The sequence below is a fragment of the Pinus tabuliformis genome, chromosome X (assembly GCF_031772625.1).
Source record: "Pinus tabuliformis cultivar Carrire ecotype Pingquan chromosome X, CPIR1, whole genome shotgun sequence".
Classification (NCBI taxonomy): Eukaryota; Viridiplantae; Streptophyta; class Pinopsida; order Pinales; family Pinaceae; genus Pinus; species Pinus tabuliformis.
This window is the reverse complement of record NC_142308.1, coordinates 1170995832-1171016834: the sequence shown is the minus strand read 5'-3', so window position 1 is coordinate 1171016834 and position 21003 is coordinate 1170995832.

The following is a 21003-nucleotide window of genomic DNA, read 5'->3' as shown; positions in this document are numbered from 1 at the left end:
GTCAAGAGGTTTTTTATCGTTTTCAGTTTTTGAATTTTTGTAATCCTGAATGGTAATGTCTCAAACACGAAACAGTTTGCTTGTGGAACATATAGTTGGATATTTTGTATGGTTAGATAGTTTGGACATGTATTTTTTGTGGATGGCAGTTAAAAACTATCGATGGGTCCCGGTTTCCCTTAAGGGCGGGAAATGACCTACTCATGTTTGTATATTTTACCTTATGATGAAGTAATAGAATTTCGCCTCAGTTTACAAAAAAAAAACGGTTAGAGTTGATATGATAAAATATATAAAATATGATTTTTTAATCAAATCAAGATGTAAACAACTTTTAGTTTGTTATTATTAATTTTCTTTTTTTATAAATTCAAGAGGAAAAAAAGAAGAAAAGTCATAAAATTGGTTTATAGCTTTAATTAAGGGTTAATAACTTAGGAATAGTGGTTCCTTAAGTCACTTTAATGAAAATAATTAAGAAAAAATAGGTTTTGAGTTATTTTCGTGGAACACATGAGAATATAATGACAATAACATATGAAAAGTGGTTCCTTGGGCTATTTCCATAGGATAAAGGTGTAAAAGTGGGTTTTAACATGGGGAACCTGTTAGGTCCCTATACTACTAGTTTAACCCCTTATGGTTTTTTTTTTTTGCTAATGCAAGAGTCAAACCTTCAATTTCATTAATCAACAAATAAAGTACATAAAATACATCACTCTCGCGTGGTCGTTGACCATGGAGAGACCCCATTAAAACCTAAAACTGGGCTTAAAGCACAAGCCCTCCTCCCTACAACCAAACCTTACATCTTTCAAAAGAAAATTACAAGAGTCTGGATACGGAACCGAAAAGAAACAACAGTTGCAAAAATATAAAGGTTTCGCATCCGCCGACTTCTTTACCTATGAATCAGTGGCCAGAGTGATAAGTCTCTTGACACCAAGGACACACGCTTCACACCAAATCCTAACTTGCCTCTTTAATCTCTATCGTTGAACCTCTCTATTTGATCCAACAGCTATGGACAATATCGCTATGATAAGCAGCACGCTGTTTACCACAAGGACCTGCAGACATGCACGATCAATCTCATCCGTTGATCTGCTTTGTGAGATCCAACGGTTGAGACTAATATTGCACCCACCTACATTCACAAACATTAGCATGCGATGAGGGCAGTATTCCTCCTGACCCCACCGCCACGTGGAGCACACTGAATGGAATCGCTCTTGAAAAGGAAATACTGCTTCCCACTTGTGAGGGCCGCGATCACTGGAAAACCACTCAGGCCGCGGTAAAGTGAGCCAAACAAAAAAACCTCTGGTTTCTCGGCCTCCGAGTGTCCCCAGCTCCCAACCATTCACTGCATCAACCCTCCTTGACCCGATGTGTATTGAAGTAGCCGCCATCCTTCTTGTTATCCAAAAAACTAATTCGTCCTCACTGTTGCAACTGGAAACTATAGTGAACATATTAACCTGGGATTCACCGGTTGACCACTGCAAGCCACTCTCAAAAGACCCGACTGTGAGCAAACCTCTAAACAAACAACTGTTGGTCAACTGTACCCGCCTCCATGGCTCTTTTAAGGAACATTGTCTTATCTTCATCTGCTTGGTTTTGACACTCTGTTTTTAATCTGTTTCGAGGGAGCTCTTGCCAGTTCGTCACCACCCTATTATCTGTGTAGATCACTCCTTGATTGGCAAGCAAATCTGCCAGTTTATTGGCCTTTCTTCGCACATGTGCAAAACTAACTGTTCTCAGGCTCTGTAGGTGACTGTGAATCCATTGAAAGACTTGGATCAGCCTCCAGTTTTTTGAGGCTTTTTCCAGTTTCATTCCCCAGCTTATTCTCTTGACCAAGTTAATGATTAACTTAGAATTAGCTTCAATGATAGTATTTTGGTAGTTTCCCTAAACCAGGAACTCAAGACATTGTTCCATGGCCATTAACTCCGCCATGTTGTTGGTGGCTTTTCCTAAGTGACCATGGAAGATAAACATAATACTTCCCTTATCATCCCTTAACACCCCTCCATGGCCGGTCATGCCCAAATTACCCTTCGAAGCACCACCAATGTTGAATTTCAGAAAGCCCTTAGGGGGGGATGCCAGAAATCTAGCTGGGGATCCAAAATTGAAACTTTCCTGACTAAGCCCTGAGGAACAAGTCCTTGCAACTCTAGCTTAAAGAGAATTCTCCAATCTATTGTAGAAGGGGGATTCGTAGGGAGATTTCAAACTATAGTGCCAACTGTTTCCTTAATCTATTTTAGGATTAGATCATAGAGACAATGGGAAGACTTCTTAAAATTCTTGAAGATTCTATTGTTCCTTTCTTTCCATACATTTCAAATAATGAAGCTTGGTGTAAGTGCCCAAGCTGAACTCAGAACTTCATTATCCAAAAAGTTCCTTCTCCATTTGGTGAGGGTATTGAAAAGACTTCCAATGTCTCTGTCAGATTGTTGGAAGATAGAGGCGAAAGAATCCCATAATTTGGAAGTGAAAATATAGTTGTTGAGAAGCTACTCCATTATCTCCTCTTGAGCTTCATAGAGCTAGCATCTGGAAGGCCCCAGGACACCCCTCTTCCTAATGTTATCCCAGGTCAGAATTTTCCTGTGCAGTACCAGCCACATAAAAAGTTTAATTTTCATCCAACCTTGATGCTTCCATAGGTTTTTCCAAATCCTGTCTGGAGCATGGGAATCTAGTTCAAGGAGTATGAGTTTAGCTTCCTTGAGATTATAGGTCCCCTCATTATTGTTGCCCCATCTCAGCTGGTCATGCCCCCTTGAAACTAGAATTTTCCTTTGTTCTAACATTTTCATTAGTCTTTCAGCCTTAGCTTTTAGGGGACTGTCATTTCTGAGATCAAATTTCCTCCAGTTTCTCCATTTCCCTAAACTATTGTTTTGATCCCAAAAATCCTTAACCTTGGTGAGCTCCTTAGTATTTGTCTCTGCTTTGAGGTCCTCCAAATCCTCCTTTAACAGAATAGGTTCTTGTTGCCATCTATCCTCCCAGAATAAGGCTAAGTCTCCCTCTCTAATTTCCCAGAAGCTGTTATCTTGAATTAAGCCTCTATTTTCCCAGGCTTTATTCCAAATATGTGATCCTCTTATATTACCATCCATCCTTATGCGGTCATTATCTAGCCAAGAGCTTGCATATTTTTCTTTCCAAATGATAGCCCAATGTGCCTCTAGTTCTTTTATCCATCGCCACCATAATTTTTCCCCTAAAACCTTGCTTAGAATCTCAGGATCATCCAATCCAAGACCCCTGTGGTTTTTGGGTTTGCAGATTTTTTCCCAGGCAACTAAGGCCCATTTCTTCTTTTCTTCCCCCTTGCCCCAAAGAAAGTCTCTTTGTATGTTTCTCATTTGATGCAGGACTCCTTTAGGAGCAGGATAGCTGAAAGCATAAAGACTAGGATTGATTGTAGTACAGCCTTTGTGAGGACCAACCTGCCAGCCAAGTTTAATGATCTCATAGTCCATTTCCTAGTTTTGTCTTGTAATTTATTAATCATCGGCTCCTAGATGCTCTTGTGTAACGGTTTAGCAGTTAGAGGAACTCCCAGATATTTTGAGGGGAGAGAATCTCTTTGAAAGCCCAGAATTCTAGATATGTTCCTCTAAATAGCAATGTTAGTATTGAAGAAAAAAATCTTAGATTTGGAAAGATTAACTTCCATACCTGAAGCCATGGCAAAGTCACTGAGGATTTGTTTATACGCAAGAGCTTCTTTGACTGTGGGGATTCCTTGCAGCATGGTGTCATCCACAAATTGTTGATGAGTCAAGGCCTGTCCATTGTCAGAGAGTTGGAGACCCTTGATTTTACCAACTTCTTTTGCATGCTTGATAGACCTACCTAGTCCTTCCATCATGAGGATGAAGAGAAAGGGAGAGAGTGGGTCACCCTGCCTAAGGCCTCTGGAAGGAATGAAAGTCTCCAAAGGAGAACCATTGACCAGAATTGAAAAACTAGAAGAAGTCACCAAAGCCAAGATCCATCTTACCTAATTGTGGTCAAACCCGAAAGCAATAAGAACTTTCCTGATATAGATCCAATTCAGCTTGTCATAAGCTTTGGCTATGTCCAATTGCATGATCATTCCAATCGTTCTCTTGCTAGTAAGAGAGTGCACCACTTCATGTTCTTGAATGATGTTATTAAGAATTTGCCTTCCTTCCACGTATCCAGATTGTTCCCCCGAAACTAGTGAAGGAAGGAGGGGTTTGAGTCTGTTTGCTACAACTTTTGATATTATCTTGTAAACCACATTGCACAAAGCTATAGGTCTGTACATATTAGGGGCTTGAGCCAACTCCTGTTTAGGGATCAAGGCTATAAAAGAGGTATTCAAAGCCTTCAAAATGGTTCTGTTCATTCTGGAATCTTCCACTACATGCAGAATGTCCTGTTTGACAATATTCCAGCAAGCTTTGAAGAAGTCAACATTGAAACCATCCGGGCCTGGCACCTTACCATTATGCATTTCTTTGAGTACCCCACTAACCTCCTCTTCAGTCATTGGCCTATAAAGATTGACATTATCCTCTTTGGATACCATCCTGGGTATATGCTTAGTGAAGTCCCAGATGTAGTGTTCTCTATCATAACAAGTTTCCTGTGCTATGTTTCGAAAGTGCTGAACTAGAACTGCTTCTATTTCTTCATGAGAATTGAGAAGATTTCCTCTTTCATCCTTGATCAAAGAAATTCTGTTATGAGCTCTGTTTGCCATGGTGGATTTGTGAAAAAATCTAGTATTATGTTCACCTTCTTTTAGCCACTGAACTCTAGATTTTTGTCTCCAAAATATTTCCTCTTGTTTGCATAAATTCTCCCAGTTTTGATGATATTTGGTGGCTTGATCACTTCTAACTTTATCATGGCCCTCCGTGATAAGGGCTTGGTTGAGTTCCTGCATTTTACCTTCAATATTTTTTTTCTCTTCAAAGATATTGCCAAATTCATTCTTGTTCCATTCTTTAAGCCAGAGCTTGATGTGTTTTAGTCTTTTCTGAAGAAGGAACATTCTGGTACCCTAAATGTTTAAATCTTCTGACCACCATTTGGCTATGTTGCTAATGAAATCTGGGTGGGAAAGCCAGATGTTCTCAAATCGAAAAGGTTTGTTCCCGGGGGTACCAATGCCCTAAACCTCCAGGTGTACTGGCCAGTGATCTAAGCCTTTAAAGGGGAGCACTCTTGCTACCATTTCCTTGTCATTGAGCATAAGATCCTTTGAGATTATGAATCTGTCTAATTTTGAGGCCACCTGAGACTCTCCTCCTCTTTTATTGTTCCAAGTAAAGATTCCATTACTCATTACAATGTCCACCAGCTTCATCTTATCGATAAAGGTTTGAAAAGCCAAAGAGTCTTTGCCTAGAACTCTAGTTTCCCCTTTTTTTTCCGTAAGTGATTTGATCATGTTGAAATCACCCCCAAGATCCAGGGTATTCCTGCATGTCTGTCTCTAAGATTCTCCAGAGAGTTTAGAAGCCTGAGTTTGTCATCCATTCTTTGAGGGCCATAAACATTCGTTACCAGGTAGGTTTCCTTGTCTCCCACAGGTTGAATTACTACAGATAAATAATCCCTAGATGCCTCCGCATCTATTAAGCCAATTTTTTGTGGGTTCCAAAGAGTGAGAATACCTCCTGCTGTATTCTCTGCTTTGACTTCTAGAAACTCAAATCTATTGAGCCATTTACTATGGATATCTCTTATCTTCTGGATGGAACACTTAGTTTCCTGGATGAAAATCACATCCAGAGTTGCTTGTTTCATTCTATTACTCAATAATCTTTGTTTTATTTTACTACCTAGACCCTTGATATTCCAAGAAGTGAACTTCATTATTAAATATTAGTAAAGGAGTAACTAGATAGGTCTTTCATCTTACCTGAATCTATCATTAGCTTTCCACATTCCATCAACAGCTCATTCTGCTTTTTTCTGCCCCTTTTCTTTCCTGGGTTTCTGGGTGCTAGTCCTGCTGTGTTTTTCATTGTTTTCACTCCTTCGTTGCCCTGCCTATCTTTGTATCTTTGTCTGTCCACCCCTTTAGTCTAGGTTTTCCATAAAAACAGCTGCTGAACTCTATTGAACTCCTCTGTAGGTAACAAGTCTAACCCTTCTTTGGTTCCTTGATTCAAGAAACCTTCCAAATCTAGGTTCTCTTTCTCAAGAATTTCCTAGAGTTCATGGTCCTCCATTTCCATCTCACTTTGGGTCATTTCTTGGTCCATCTCCTGTTCTGCATCACTCATCATAAATTCTTTTTGTTTGTTATTATCTTGTATTTGTTCATTGTCTTCTGCTTTCTCCTCCTCCACTAGACTTCCTTCCTTTGCCTTATTTGTTTCTATTGAACCTTCGTCTACTTCCTTCATCATGGAATTTCTGTGGAATTTTCGCTATAACATTTTCGCTACAAAGTTTCAAAAGCTAAAAAAAAAAACCCATTTGATACAAAATAGTTCTAAAACTCGATACCCAATTTCAGATATGTTCTCACTATATTTTCGGAGATATGATCTGAGGAAATTAGGGTTGTTGCAAGCTCCAGAATTCCATCTCAAACAGGTCATCATGGAATGTTCGTTATAACTTTTTCTCTACGAAGGTTCAAACTCTGAAATTAAAACCCTTTTGAACCGAAATCTTGCTGAAGCTTGGAACTAAATTTCAGGTCTTGTCTCGCTATATGTTTGGAAATATGATTCAAGACATTTAGGGTTTCTGCAAGCTCCCGAATTATATCCCAAACAGGTGACCTTGGGAAAATCACCATAACTTTCTCTCAGAGCATCAGATTGAAATTTCGTAAGAAGCTACAGAAATAGGACACATAGTAATTTTATGTCTAATGTTTTCAGATCCGAATATTGAAACAGTGACATGTAGCACTCCGTACAAGTTCACTCTATTGAAAGAAATATATAATTAGGTCATCTTGGGAGATTGGGCATAATTCTTTCATGGAGAATCAAATTTCGATCAGATAGTTGGCATTGGAAAGAGGACATAGAGGGCTATGGAAGGTCGCAAATTCAAACATTGGAGATACGAAATTTTAGAGATACAACAGATTCAAGATAGATCTCCTAAAATCAAGAGAACGTGATATGAGGAAGTTTGATGACAAGGATCCGGTAAATTAGATACTATAGATGGAGCAATATTTTGATCTACATGGTGTACAACTATTACAAAAGGTACATATTGAATCTTTATATTTAGAACCGAATCAATTTTTATGGTATAAAGGGCTTTGTTCTTGTAAACCACTTGTCACTTTGTTAATTTTCACGGAGGAACTGATAGCACATTATATGGATACAAAGGGCAACACCTTCATTAGCTAATCGATAAATCTGAAACAAAAGGGTTCAATGGCAGAGCACATTGAGGACTTCCAAAAATTGAATATAAGGGTAAATGATATTCTAGAGAAGGAAAGGATTGATGTCTTCATAGGGACTTTAAAGGATAACATTCAACAAGAGGTTCATCTTTTTTAACTTGATTCATTGGAGAAGGCATTTAGGTTGGCAAGAAAAGTGGAAAGAAAAATTATGGCAACAAGGAAGTCTACCACTCACAACTATAAAGATGGAAGTGTTGTTTCTCCTAGCCTTCCACAACCTACAAGGTTGACACCACAACAATTGGAAGAAAAAAGAGCAAAAGTGCTTTGTTACAATTGTGATAGAAAATACATTAAAGGTCATAAGTGTGCTGAGAAGAAATTATTTTACATAGATTGTGAAGAGGAGGAAGAAAAGGATCAAGAAACGTCCAAAGGAGAGGATATATATTGGGAACCAACCCTAGAGAAAGAAGAAATGAATCCAACCATATCTTGTACTGCATTGGCAAGAATTACCACCCCTCAAACTCTGAAGATAGAAGGACATATCAAGAAGAAGGATCAAGCAGTGAAATATTAGGAAGAAAAGGATCAAGAAACATCAAAAGAAGAGGATATACACCAGGAACCAACCCTATAGAAAGAAGAATTGAATCCGACCATATCTTCTAATGCATTGGAAAGAATTACCACTCCTCAAACTCTCAAGATAGAAGGCCATATCAAGAAGAAAAATGTAATAGTGTTGATTGATTCGGGTAGTACCCATAAATTTTATTCATTTTAAGGTAGCCAAGGAATTGAATTGCTTAATATATCCAGCATCAGAGTGTCAAGTAATGGTTTCAAATGGAGGAACCATAAATTTCTCTTGAAAGTGCCATAATATCAATCTATCCATGGGAGAATATGTCTTGAATAGTCCAATGTTTTCCATTCTAATGGGGGGTGCAGATGTTGTACTTGGAGTCCAATGGCTACAATCTTTGGGTACGATAGATTTTAATTTTCAAGAAATTTTCTTGAATTTTGTTTGGGAAGTAAAGGAATTTGAATCAAGGGGTATTGAAGGGAAACCAAGAAAGATAATCAACTCTAACGGCATGACAAAGCTTCTAAAGAAATAACAACGAGGCGTAATTTCACAATTATGTTCACTAAAGGTTCCCACATCGAAATCATCTATTTCTCTAGATATCCAAAACTTTTTTGATAATCATTCCAAGGTATTTGAGACTCCCAAAGGCCTCCCACCTATTCATGATGATGGTCATGCTATTCATTTGATTCTAGGAAGTGTTCCTCCAAACATCAGGCCTTACAAATATCCCTATGCCCAAAAGAGTGAAATTGAATTTATCGTTGCAGAAATGCTAGAGGTTGGTATAATTCAACCTAGTCAAAGTTATTTCTCTGCTCTAGTAGTATTGGTGCACAAGAAGGATGGGTCATGGTGCATGTGTCTGGATTGTAGGGAGCTCAACAAGCTCACTATTAAAGATAAGTTTCCCATTCCTGTCATTGATGAATTATTTGATGAATTGCATGGATTAATTTACTTCACCAAGTTGGATCCTCGTTCAGTATATCATCAAATCAGAATGAAGACTGAAGACATTCTGAAAACAAAATTATTGAAGAAATGTGCATTTTCATGGACTCCAGAAGCAACGAAAGCCTTTGAACATATTAAAGAGGAAATGTGCCAAGCACTGGTCTTAACTACGCCAGACTTAACAAAAACCTTTTTTCTGGAATTTGATGCCTCAGGAAATGGAATTGGTGATGTTTTAACACAAGAAGAAAGACCCATTTCTTTCGAAAATCATCTAATCAAATAAAATCATTTACACAAAGCTATTTATGAGAAGGAAATGTTGGCAAGACTACATGCACTTGAGAAATGGCAACCTTACCTAATGAGAAGATCATAGTTCAAACAATATTGCAAGAGTGTGGAATGACCTGTGAAGGAGTTTTTAACCTGTGGGTAAAAACTCCTTCACAGGTCATTCCACACTCTTCTGATATACTCCATCTGTATGGACTCATTATTTAATAATATTGCAAGAACTTGACAAGGGAGGAAAAATCATATTAGAACCTGAAGCAGTCACAGAAATAACAACCCGACAACTACGAAATGGATCAATTTCAGAGTATCTCACCAAGTGGAAGAACTTACCCATTGAAAACTCCACATGGCAGGATGAGAATTTTATACAGAAGCATCCAGAACTACTCAAGCATTGAGGACAACTCTTTTTGAAGGAGAGGGGCATGTTAGGTCCCTATACTACTAGTTTAACCTCTTATTTTTATTAGTGTAACCCCCTTATTATATTGTTGTTCTCATTTAGTCCCCATATTGTTATTATTGTTGGGTTGTTTTATATTCTTTCCACAACTAGCCTACGTAGTTAATTGGGGGGTTAGAGCGAGGGTAGAGCCCCCCCTTCGTTGTGCCAATTGTGTAGTGGGGAGGTCATGGGGGGGTGGTAGCCCCCCTTGTCCAGGGGGTTTGAGGGGGGTGGGTAGCCCCCCTCTATGGGGTCTAGGGTAGCACCCCAAGGAATTTTTTTTGGACCTTATATTAGGTTGGGCGAACCTACCTATGGTTCGTGCATGGTTTTCCCACATGGTTTTGGACGCGATGGTTTTTGGTCCATGGTATTGGATGCTTCAGCATGTATACATATGTATTGTAACATTGAAAGGAACATAATGATAAATCAAGCTGGTAGTCCCGGTTTTTGGATCCATGGAAAAATCTCAATGTATATATGTTTTATGTGTTACGCTCTCACATTTTTTATTTTCTGTGTTTTAGAATTCATATGGAGGTAATTTCTGTACGAGGTTTAAACCTACATTTGGTATCAAAGCTATTTTGGCTTCATTGGGACACCTTTGTTGCTGAGGGGTTTTGCTCGGGCCTATGGTAGACCCTGTTCAGTGGGAGATTTGCGGGATCGATTCTGGTGGTGAAAGAAGATGGCGAGCAGTGGAAAGATAGAGATCAAGAAATTTAATGGTAAGAGTTTTGAGTTATGGAAACTCAAGATGGAGGATCTATTGGTGGATAAAGGTTAGTGGATCACAATAGATCCAGGTACTAAACCAACGGGAGTGTTCGATGAAGAATGGAAGAAGTTGGATCGAAAGGTAAAGAGCACAATACGATTGTGTGTCACAGATTCAATATTGTTGAATGTATTAGGGGAAGCTATGGCAAAGGCTTTGGGGGACAAGTTAGGGACTTTGTACCAATCTAAGTCTCTGGTGAATTAACTGTTCCTATGGAAAACACTGTATAACCTGAGGATGAAAGATGGAGACTCGGTGACAAAGCATCTAAACACATTTAATACTGTGGTAAGTCAGTTATTATCTATTGATGTTAAAATTTCAGATGAAGATAAGTGCATCAGTTTGTTGTCTTCTCTACCAGATTTATGGGATAGTTTGGTTATTGAAATAGGTAGCAATGCTACTGCACTGCAGTTTTATGAAATAGTCTCATCCTTGCTGATGGAGGAGATGAGACGGAAAAATATGGAGAGCCAAAATGATGATGCCTTATTTGTACGAAGACGGTCCCAGAACAGAAACAAAAATAAGTCATTGAGTGGGAGATCTAAATCTCCAGGAAAACCTGTAAAGGTGGTTTGCTAGAAATGCGGAAAGGTTGGGAACTACAAAAGGGACTATAAATATAAATCTCTTGACAAAGGAAAGGGATCTGATGATGCTCCTTCTGCAAAGGTGAAAACCACCTCAGACGAAGGTGGGGATGTGTACATGGCTTCTTCAAGTACACATGTAGATCATGAGGCATGGTTGATTGACTTAGGTGCATCCTTTCACTTCACTCCCCATAGAAAGTGGCTCTGCAAGTATGAGAAATATGATGGTGGTGATGTCTTCTTAGAAGATGAGAGGAAGGCTAGAATCATTGGTCATGGAAAAGTAAAGTTGAAGTTGCAAGGTACAAGGGTTAGAACACTTCCGGGTGTTCTGCATATTATTGCATTGGCCAGAAATTTGATTTTTGTAAGCAAGCTAGATGATGCAGGTGTAAAAATAGTGTTCGAGAAGGATACCTGCAAGATGGTTTGGGGAGCACTGGTATTGATGGGGGTAGTTTGGATTAGAACTCTGTACAAGCTACAAGGTAGCATTGTTGTTGATGGGTGCAACAGTTTTGTGGTTCCTGAAAGTGGAGCAGAAAATCTACCGATCTCTTGAGAGAAGACCATGTTTTGGCATCAAAGGCTTGGACATATTGGAGAGAAGGGTTTTTGAGTACTTCATGGTAAAGTTATGGAGAAGGTATGAGTAATAGCTCTCTGGATTTTGATTTATGTGAAAATTGTGTATATGGGAAGCAAAATCGAGTGGGCTTCCCCTCTAGTGGTAAGAGGGCAAAACAGATATTAGAGCTTGTGCACAGTGATGTTTTAGACCTGTGAAGGTTCCATCACTGGGTATGTCTGTGTACTATGTATCATATATAAATGACTTCTCAAGAAATACATGGATATATTTGCTCAAGAAGAAATCTAAAGTCTTTGACACGTTTAAAGAATTTAAGGCTCTGGTGGAAAACCAGATAGAGAAGAAGATAAAGGTGTTGATGACAAATAACGGTGGAGAGTTTTGCAGTAAGGAATTTGAATAATTCTGTAAGAAGTGTGGTATAGCACGATAGAAGAATACTCCATATACACCTGAGAAAAATGGAGTTGCAGAAAGAATGAACAAGATGTTGATGGAAAGGGAAAGAAGCATGCTTAGTGGTGTCGGGCTAGGATAGGAATTCTGGGCAGAGGCGGTGGAGACTGCATGTTACCTAGTCAACAAGTCACCTTCATTAGCGTTGGAGGATAAGACTCCACAAGAGGTATGGACTGGTAAGAAAACCTCTCTTTCACATCTGAGGGTATTTGGATGTGATGCATACGTACATGTTCCAAAGGAGAAAAGAACAAATTTGGATAGTAAATTTGAAAAGTGCATCTTTATTGGGTATAAGGATGGTTTAAAGGGTTTTAAGCTTTGGAACCCAATAATAAGGAAGGTTGTGTATGGCCAAGATGTGGTGTTCAGAGAGGTTAAAGATGTTATTAAACATGAAGTCCAACCAAAGGAACGTGAGAAGATAGAGTTTGAGCTTAAGGAGGAAGAATCAGACTCTACAGTAGAAGAGGAATTAGAAAATGAAGAGCCACAAAATCCAAGTGTGAGAAGATCGGTTCGTGAAAGAAGGCAGCCAGAAAGGTCTAGTCCATTTGCTTTTTGTTCAAATTTTGCTTTATCTATTACTAATGATGATCCCAGAACTATGAAGGAGGCAGTAGATTCAGAGGATGGAAAACTCTAAAAAGAGGCCATGGTTGATGAAATGGCATCTTTGTACAAAAATGAGGCTTGGGATCTGGTGGAGTTGTAAGCTGGAAGGAAACCCATTGGCAGAAAATGGGTGTTTAAGAAGAAGACAAATGCAGAAGGAAAGGTGGAGAAATACAAAGCTTGGTTGGTAGCAAAAGGTTATTCCCAGGTGTCAAGAATTGATTTTGGTGATATTTTTTCTCCTGTTGCCAAGGTAGCTTCTATTATATCACTTTTATCTGTCGCTGCTAATTTTGATTTTGAGGTAGAACAGATGGATGTGAAGATATCATTTCTCCATGAGGATATGGAAGAGGAGATCTACATGAAGCAACCTGAAGGCTTTTTGGTGAAGCATAAGAAAGAACTGGTATGCAAGTTAAAGAAGTCTCTGTATGGGTTAAAACAGTCACCAAGGATGTGGTATCAGAAATTTGATACATTTATACGGGGACATGGCTTCACTAGAAGCAAAGAAGATCACTGTGTGTATTTTAAATTAATTGGTGACCATGTTATTTATCTGGTCTTGTATGTGGATGATATGTTGCTGGTTGGAAATGATAAAGAAATTATCCAAGACTTGAAGACCCAATTGTCATCCAAATTCGACATGAAAGATCTTGGTGTTTCATACTATATTTTGGGCATGGAAATTAAAAGAGATCAGGCAAAGAGAAAGCTCTAGTTAAACTAGAGGAAGTATGTTGAGACAATATTTCAGAGCTTTAATATGCAAGATAGTAAACTGGTGAAGGTTCCTATTCCTGTAGTGTAGGTTTTAACCCGGTATAGAAATTACCTGCATACGAATTCTAAAACACAAAAAATAAACAATGCGAGAGCATAACACATAAAACACATATACACATAGATTTTCCCTTGGATCCCAAAAACCGGGACTACCAGCTTGATTTTTCATTATGTTCCTTTCAATGTTATAATACATATTTATACATGTCGAAGCATCCAATACCATGGACCGAAAACCATCGTGTCCAAAACCATGGACCGAAAACCATCGCATTGAAAAACATGTGCGAAAATCATGCACAAAACCATAGGTGGGTCATCCCAACCTAACATAGGGTCCAAAACCAAAATTTTTCGGGGTGCTGCCCCGGACCCCATAAAGTGGGGTTACGATTACCACTCAAACCCCCTGTGACCTCACCCCTCTAACCCTCGGTTAACTATGTGGGCTTGTCGTGGAAAGAATATAACACAACCCAACATTCTCCCACTTGTTGTTTTCTTTCCATAGGGGGCCACAAGAGAGCTTAGTCATTTATCCAGCCCTACAATGCCCATTGTTTCTCTACACCAAGATAACTTCTTAGAGATTCTAGATTTTGTCAATGCATCTGCAGTAATCTTCAAAGTGTCCGTCTTTACCAGCAACACCTTTTTGTCTTCTATCATATCCCTCACAAAGTGATACTGAACATTAATGTGATTTGCCTTTGAATGATATGCAGGGTTCTTTTCCAAGAATATTGCACTTTGGCTGTCACAGTGTATCCTTATAACTTCTTGTACTAACCCCATACTTGAACACAATCTTTGCAACCAATCTGCTTCCTTGCTTGCATGAGTGGCTACCATGTATTCTGCCTTTGTAGTTGATAGTGCCACTATAGATTGTTTCTTACTCATCCAACTGACTGCACCTCCAAATAGGTTAAACACATACCCACTTGTAGATCTTCTCTGATCCAGATCTCGAGCCTAGTCTACATCAACAAAGCGACGAATATCCAACATTCTGTCCAATCTTGATCTTCCTTGGTAGCACAAACCATAATCACTAGTGCCACGCAAATGCCTGAAAACTCGCTTCACTATTGTCCAGTGCTCCTTCCCTGGTTTTGACATAAACCTGCTCAATACTCCCACTGCATGTGCAATGTCTGGTCTAGTACAGACCATTGCATACATTAGGCTACCGACTGCACTTGCATATGGAACATGGGACATGTCCTCTTCCTCTTCTTGTGTCTTGGGACATTGTTCAACAAATAACCTCACACCTACAAGAATAGGAACCTTCACTGGTTTACTATGTTGCATATTAAAGCTCTGCAGTATTGTCTCGACATACTTCCTCTGGTTTAACCAGATCTTCCTCTTTGCCCGATCTCTTTTAATTTCCAAAATATAGTTTGCAGCACTAAGATCTTTCATGTCAAATTTGGAGGAAAATTGGGTCTTCAAATCCTGCATAATTTCTTTGTCATTTCCAACCAACAACATATCATCCACATACAAGACCAAATAAATAACACGGTCACCAATTAATTTAAAATACACACAATGATCTGCTTTCCTTCTAGTGAAGCCGAGTCCCCGTATAAATGTGTGAAATTTCTGATACCACATCCTTGGTGACTGTTTTAACCCATACAGAGACTTCTTTAACTTGCATACTAGTTCTTTCTTAACCTTCACCGCAAAGCCTTTAGGTTGCTTCATGTATATTTCCTCTTCCAGATCCCCATGAAGAAATGTTGTCTTCACATCCATCTGTTCTACCTCAAAATCAAAAGCAACAGCAACAAATAAAAGTAATCTAATAGAAGTTACCTTGGCAACAGGAGAAAAAATATCACCAAAATCAATTCCCGACACCTGGGAATAACCTTTTGCTACCAACCAAGATTTGTATTTCTCCACCTTTCCTTCTACATTTGTCTTCTTCTTGAACTCCCATTTGCTGCCAATGGGTTTCCTTCTAGCCGGCAACTCCACCAGATCCCAAGCCTCATTTTTGTGCAAAGATGCCATTTCATCAACCATGGCCTCTTTCCAAAGTTTGCCATCCTCTAAATCTGAAGCTTCCTTCACAGTTCTGGGATCATCGTCAGTAATAGATAAAGCAAAATTTGAACAAAAAGCAGATGGACTATACCTTTTTGGTTGCCTTCTTTCTCGAACTGATCTTCTCACACCCGGAGTTTGTGGCTCTTCATCTTCTGATTCCTCCTTCATTGTAGAGTCTAATTCTTCCTCCTTAAGATCAAACTCTATCTTCTCAGGTTCCTTTGGTTGGACTTCATGTTTAATAACATATTTTACATCTATGAACACCACATCTCGGCTGTACACAACCTTCCATGTGATTGGATTCCAAAGCTTATAACCCTTTAAACCATCCTTGTACCCAATAAAGATGCACTTTTCAGATTTACTATCCAACTTGGTTCATTTCTCCTTTGGAACATCTACATATGCATCACATCCAAATACCCTCAGATGTGAAAGAGAGGGTTTCTTACCGTCCATACCTCTTGTGGAGTCTTATCCTCCAATGCTGATGAAGGTGACCTATTAACCAGGTAACATGTAGTATCCACCACCTCTGCCCAGAATTCCTATCCTAACTAGGCACCATTGAGCATGCTTCTTGCCCTTTCCATCAACGTCTTGTTCATTCTTTCGGCAACTCCATTTTTCTGAGGTGTATATGGAGTAGTCTTCTGCCATGCTATACCACACTTCTTACAGAATTATTCAAATTCCTTGCCACAAAATTCTCCACCATTATCTATCCTCAGCACCTTTATCTTCTTCTCTATCTGGTTTTCCATCAGAGCCTTAAATTCTTTAAACCTATCAAAGGCTTCAAATTTCTTCTTAAGGAAATATATCCATGTATTCCTTGAGACGTCATCTATAATGATACATAGTACACAGACTTACCCAGTGATGGAACCTTTACATGTCCAAACACATCACTATGCACAAGTTATAATATCTGTTTCGCCCTCTTACTACCAAAGGGGAAACTCACCCGATTCTACTTCCCATATACACAATTTTCACAGAAATCAAAATCCAAAGATCTATTACTCATACCTTCTACCATACCTTTACTATGAAGTATTCAAAGGCCCTTCTCTCCAATATGTCCAAGCATTTGATGCCACAACATGGTCTTCTCTCCAGAGTCCACTAGATTTTCTGCTCCATTTTCAGGAACCATAGAACTGTTGCACCCATCAATAACAGTGCTACCTTGCAGCTTGTACAGAATTCCAATTCGAACTCCTCGCATCAATACCAGTGCTCCCCGAACCATTTTGCAGGTATCCTTCTCGAACATTATTTTTACACCTGCATCATCCAGCTTGCTTACAGAAATCAGATTTCTGGCCAATGCAGGGATATGTAGAACACCCGGAAGTGTTCTAACCCTTCCACCTTGCAACTTCAACTTTACCTTTCCACAACCAACAATTCTAGCCTTCCTATCATCCCCTAAGAATATGTCACCACCATCATATTTCTCATACTCGCAGAACCACTCTCTATGGGGAGTCAAGTGAAAGGATGCACCTGAGTCAATCAACCATGCCTCATGATCTACATGTGTACTTGAAGAAGCCAACTACACATCCCCACCTTCATCTGACATGGTTTTCACCTCTACAGAAGGAGCATCATCAGATCCCTTTCCTTTATCAGGAGCTTTAGATTTACAGTCCCTTTTGAAGTGCCCTTCCTTTCCGCATTTCCAGCACACCACCTTTATAGGTTTTCCTGGAGATTTAAATCTCCCTCTAAATTTAGATCTCCCACTCGATGACTTATTTTTGTTTCTGTTCTGGGACTGTCCTCGTACAGACAAGGCATCACCATTCTAGCTCTCCATATTTTTCCATCTCATCTCCTCCCTCAACAAGGATGAGACTATTTCATCAAAATGCAAGGCAGTTGCATTGCTACCTATTGCAATGACCAGAGTATCCCACAAATCTGGTAGAGAACACAACAAACAGATGCACTTATCTTCATCTGAAATTTTAATAACAACAGATGCTAACTGACTTACCACAGTATTAAATGCGTTCAGATGCTTTGTCATCGAGTCTCCATCTTTCATTCTCAGGTTATACAGCTTTTTCCACAAGAACAGTTTATTCACCAAAGACTTAGATTGGTACAAAGTCCCTAACTTGTCCCACAAAGCCTTTGCCGTAGCTTCCCCTAATACATTCAGTAATATTGAATCTGAGACACACAATCATATTGTGCTCTTTGCCTTCAGATCCAACTTCTTCCATTCTTCATCTGACACTCCTGTTGGTTTAGTACCCAGATCTACTGCGATCCACTGATCTTTATCCACCAACAAATCCTCCATCTTGAGTTTCCACAACTCAAGACTCTGACCATTAAATTTATTGATCTATATCTTTCCACTACTCGCCATCTTCTTTCACCACTAGAATCAATCTCGCAGATCTCCCACTAAACAGGGTCTACCACAGGCCCGAGCGAAACCCCTAAGAAACAAAGGCGTCCCCTTGAAGCGAAAACTGCTCTGATACCAAATGTATGTTTTAACCCCATACAGAAATTACCTACATACGAATTCTAAAACACAGAAAATAAACAATTCGAGAGCATAAAACATAAAACACATATACATAGAGATTTTCCCTGGATCCCAAAAATCGAGACTACCAGCTTGAGTTTTCATTATGTTCCTTTCAATGTTATAATACATATTTATACATGTCGAAGCATCCAATACCATGGACTGAAAACCATCGCGTCCAAAACCATGGACCGAAAACCATCGCGTCCAAAAACATGTGCAAAAATCATGCACAAAACCATAGGTGGGTCCGCCCAACCTAACATAGGGTCCAAAACCAAAATTTTCTGAGTTGCTGCCCCGAACCCCATAAAGTGGGGTTATGGGTACCACTCAAACCCCCTGTGACCTCCCCCCTCTAACCCCTAGTTAACTACATGCACTAGTTGTGGAAAGAATAAAACACAACCCAACATGTAGGTGTAAAGTTATCTGTTGAACAATGTCCCAAGACACAAGAAGAGGAAGAGGACATGTCTCATGTTCCATATGCAAGTGCAGTTGGTAACCTGATTTATGTGATGATCCGTACTAGACTAGACATTGCACATGCAGTGGGAATATTGAGCAGGTTTATGTCAAAACTAGGGAAGGAACACTAGACAACAATGAAGCGGGTTTTTAGGTATTTGCGTGGCACTAGTGATTATGGCTTGTGCTACCAAGGAAGACCAGGACTAGAAAGAGTGTTGGATATTCGTGGCTTTGTTGATGCAAACCGGGCTGGAGATCTGGGTTAGAGAAGATCTACAAGTGGGTATGTGTTTAACCTATTTGGAGGTGCAGTTAGTTGGATGAGTAAGAAACAATCTGTAGTGGCACTATCAACTACAAAGGAAGAATACATGGCAGCCACTCATTCAAGCAAGGAAGTAGTTTGGTTGCAGAGATTGTGTTCAAGTATGGGGTTGGTACAAGGAGCTATAAGGATAGACTATGACAGCCAAAGTGCAATTTTCTTGGCAAAGAACCCTGCTTATCATTGAAAGACAAAGCACATTGATTTTCAGTATCACTTTGTGAGGGATATGATAGAAGACAAAAAGGTGTTGCTGGTAGAGGTGGAAACTTTGAAGAATACTGCAGATGCATTGAAAAAATTTGTGAGCTCTGAGAAGTTCTCTTGGTGTATAGAAACAATGGGCGTTGCAAGCCTGGATAAATGACTAAGCTCGTTTGTGGCCCCTTGTGGAAAGAAAACAACAAGTGGGAGAATGTTTGGTTGTGTTATATTATTTCCACGACTAGCCTATTCATTGCGTTGATTGCGGGTAGCCCCCTTCAAACCCCCTGTCTATGGGGTCTGGGGCAGCACCCCTGGAAATTTTTTTTGGACCATATATTAGGTTGGGTGGACCTACCTATGGTTTTGTGCATGGTTTTCGCACATGGTTTTGGACGTGATGGTTTTTGGTCCATGGTTCTGGATGTGATGGTTTTCGGTACATGGTATTAGATGCTTCGCCATGTATAAATATGTATTGTAACATTGAAAGGAACATGATGAAAAATCAAGCTAGTAGTCCCGGTTTTAGGATCCAGGGGAAAATCTCTGTGTATATGTGTTTTATGTGTTATGCTCTCGCATTGTTTATTTTCTGTGTTTTAGAATTTGTATGCAGGTAATTTTTGTACGGGGTTAAAACCTACAATTATTGTGCCCCATAGAAGCCCACTATTGTTATTATTGTGCCCTTACATTATTACTATTATGTCGGCTCTGATTATTTTATGACCCCTTAGACTCCTATATATAGAAAGGAGGTCATGTTATTTGTATCATCCAAGAATTGTTCATTTATGTAATGTAAAAGAGGTTGCCTCCTCAAAGAGGCTTATTTTGAAGGTGTTGATCTCTCTTTTCTATCTTTTTGTGAGCTGGATTCATAACAGAACCCATACTATAATAGTGGATTTTGATAATATAAGAAATTTGGACTAGGTAGTTCATTTTTGAGTGACAACAACTCATGCTACGTCACACTCATCTTACATCAGAACTCTACAATTAAATTCAATGAGAGAATTTGGCATTCAATCGAGAGGAATAGTACTAAATCCTAAATTCATTGGAACAAAGTGAAACCCATAGGAGCTTCACTTAATGGACCTCTAACATAGCACGTGTGTTCATGCCATACTAAACGATACCCTTATTTTGAATACATATTGGAAAAGACCTCTAAAATTAACTTTATTTAACCCCCTACCAATACGAACCCAATAAACCTTCCCCACTTAGAAATCCCCTACTTTCACTAGATATTGCAGGTATCCATTTTTTCATTAACATTTTTTATACCCATTTATATTTATATCCCTTTATTTTCATTAACAATGGTAAGCACATTATGCACCTAGAAAAAATAAGCTAAATATTAGGTAGCTGCAAACTTAAAAGTTTCAATAAAAAAGAGGCAGATATAAGTTGGTTAGTTTAAAAATACATACTATGGAAATTTTGAATGGAAAATGCATAGATTTGAACTCTCAATTGCATCTATCTTCTATTTAATACCAAAAAAGATACACTACAAAAGTTCAAAACAAAAGCTTTACAACCAACACAATGGCGCACCTTTCCTCTCACTTATAGAATAGGAAGAGGAGAGAAAGTACAATGAATATGGACAAATGCAAAATCCTATCTAGTTGGAATTTTTCAAATCATAGCCCTAACTTGATCACTTAGTGCACCATAGTTTCGTGGTAAGAGTGTCAAGTAAATGTGTCTCCATCAAAATATGAACTAGAGCATCCAAGCATGCATCCCTTCCTTGAGAAATATGTCATCTACCTAAGATGGAAATTTATCATGCATAAGATTTCT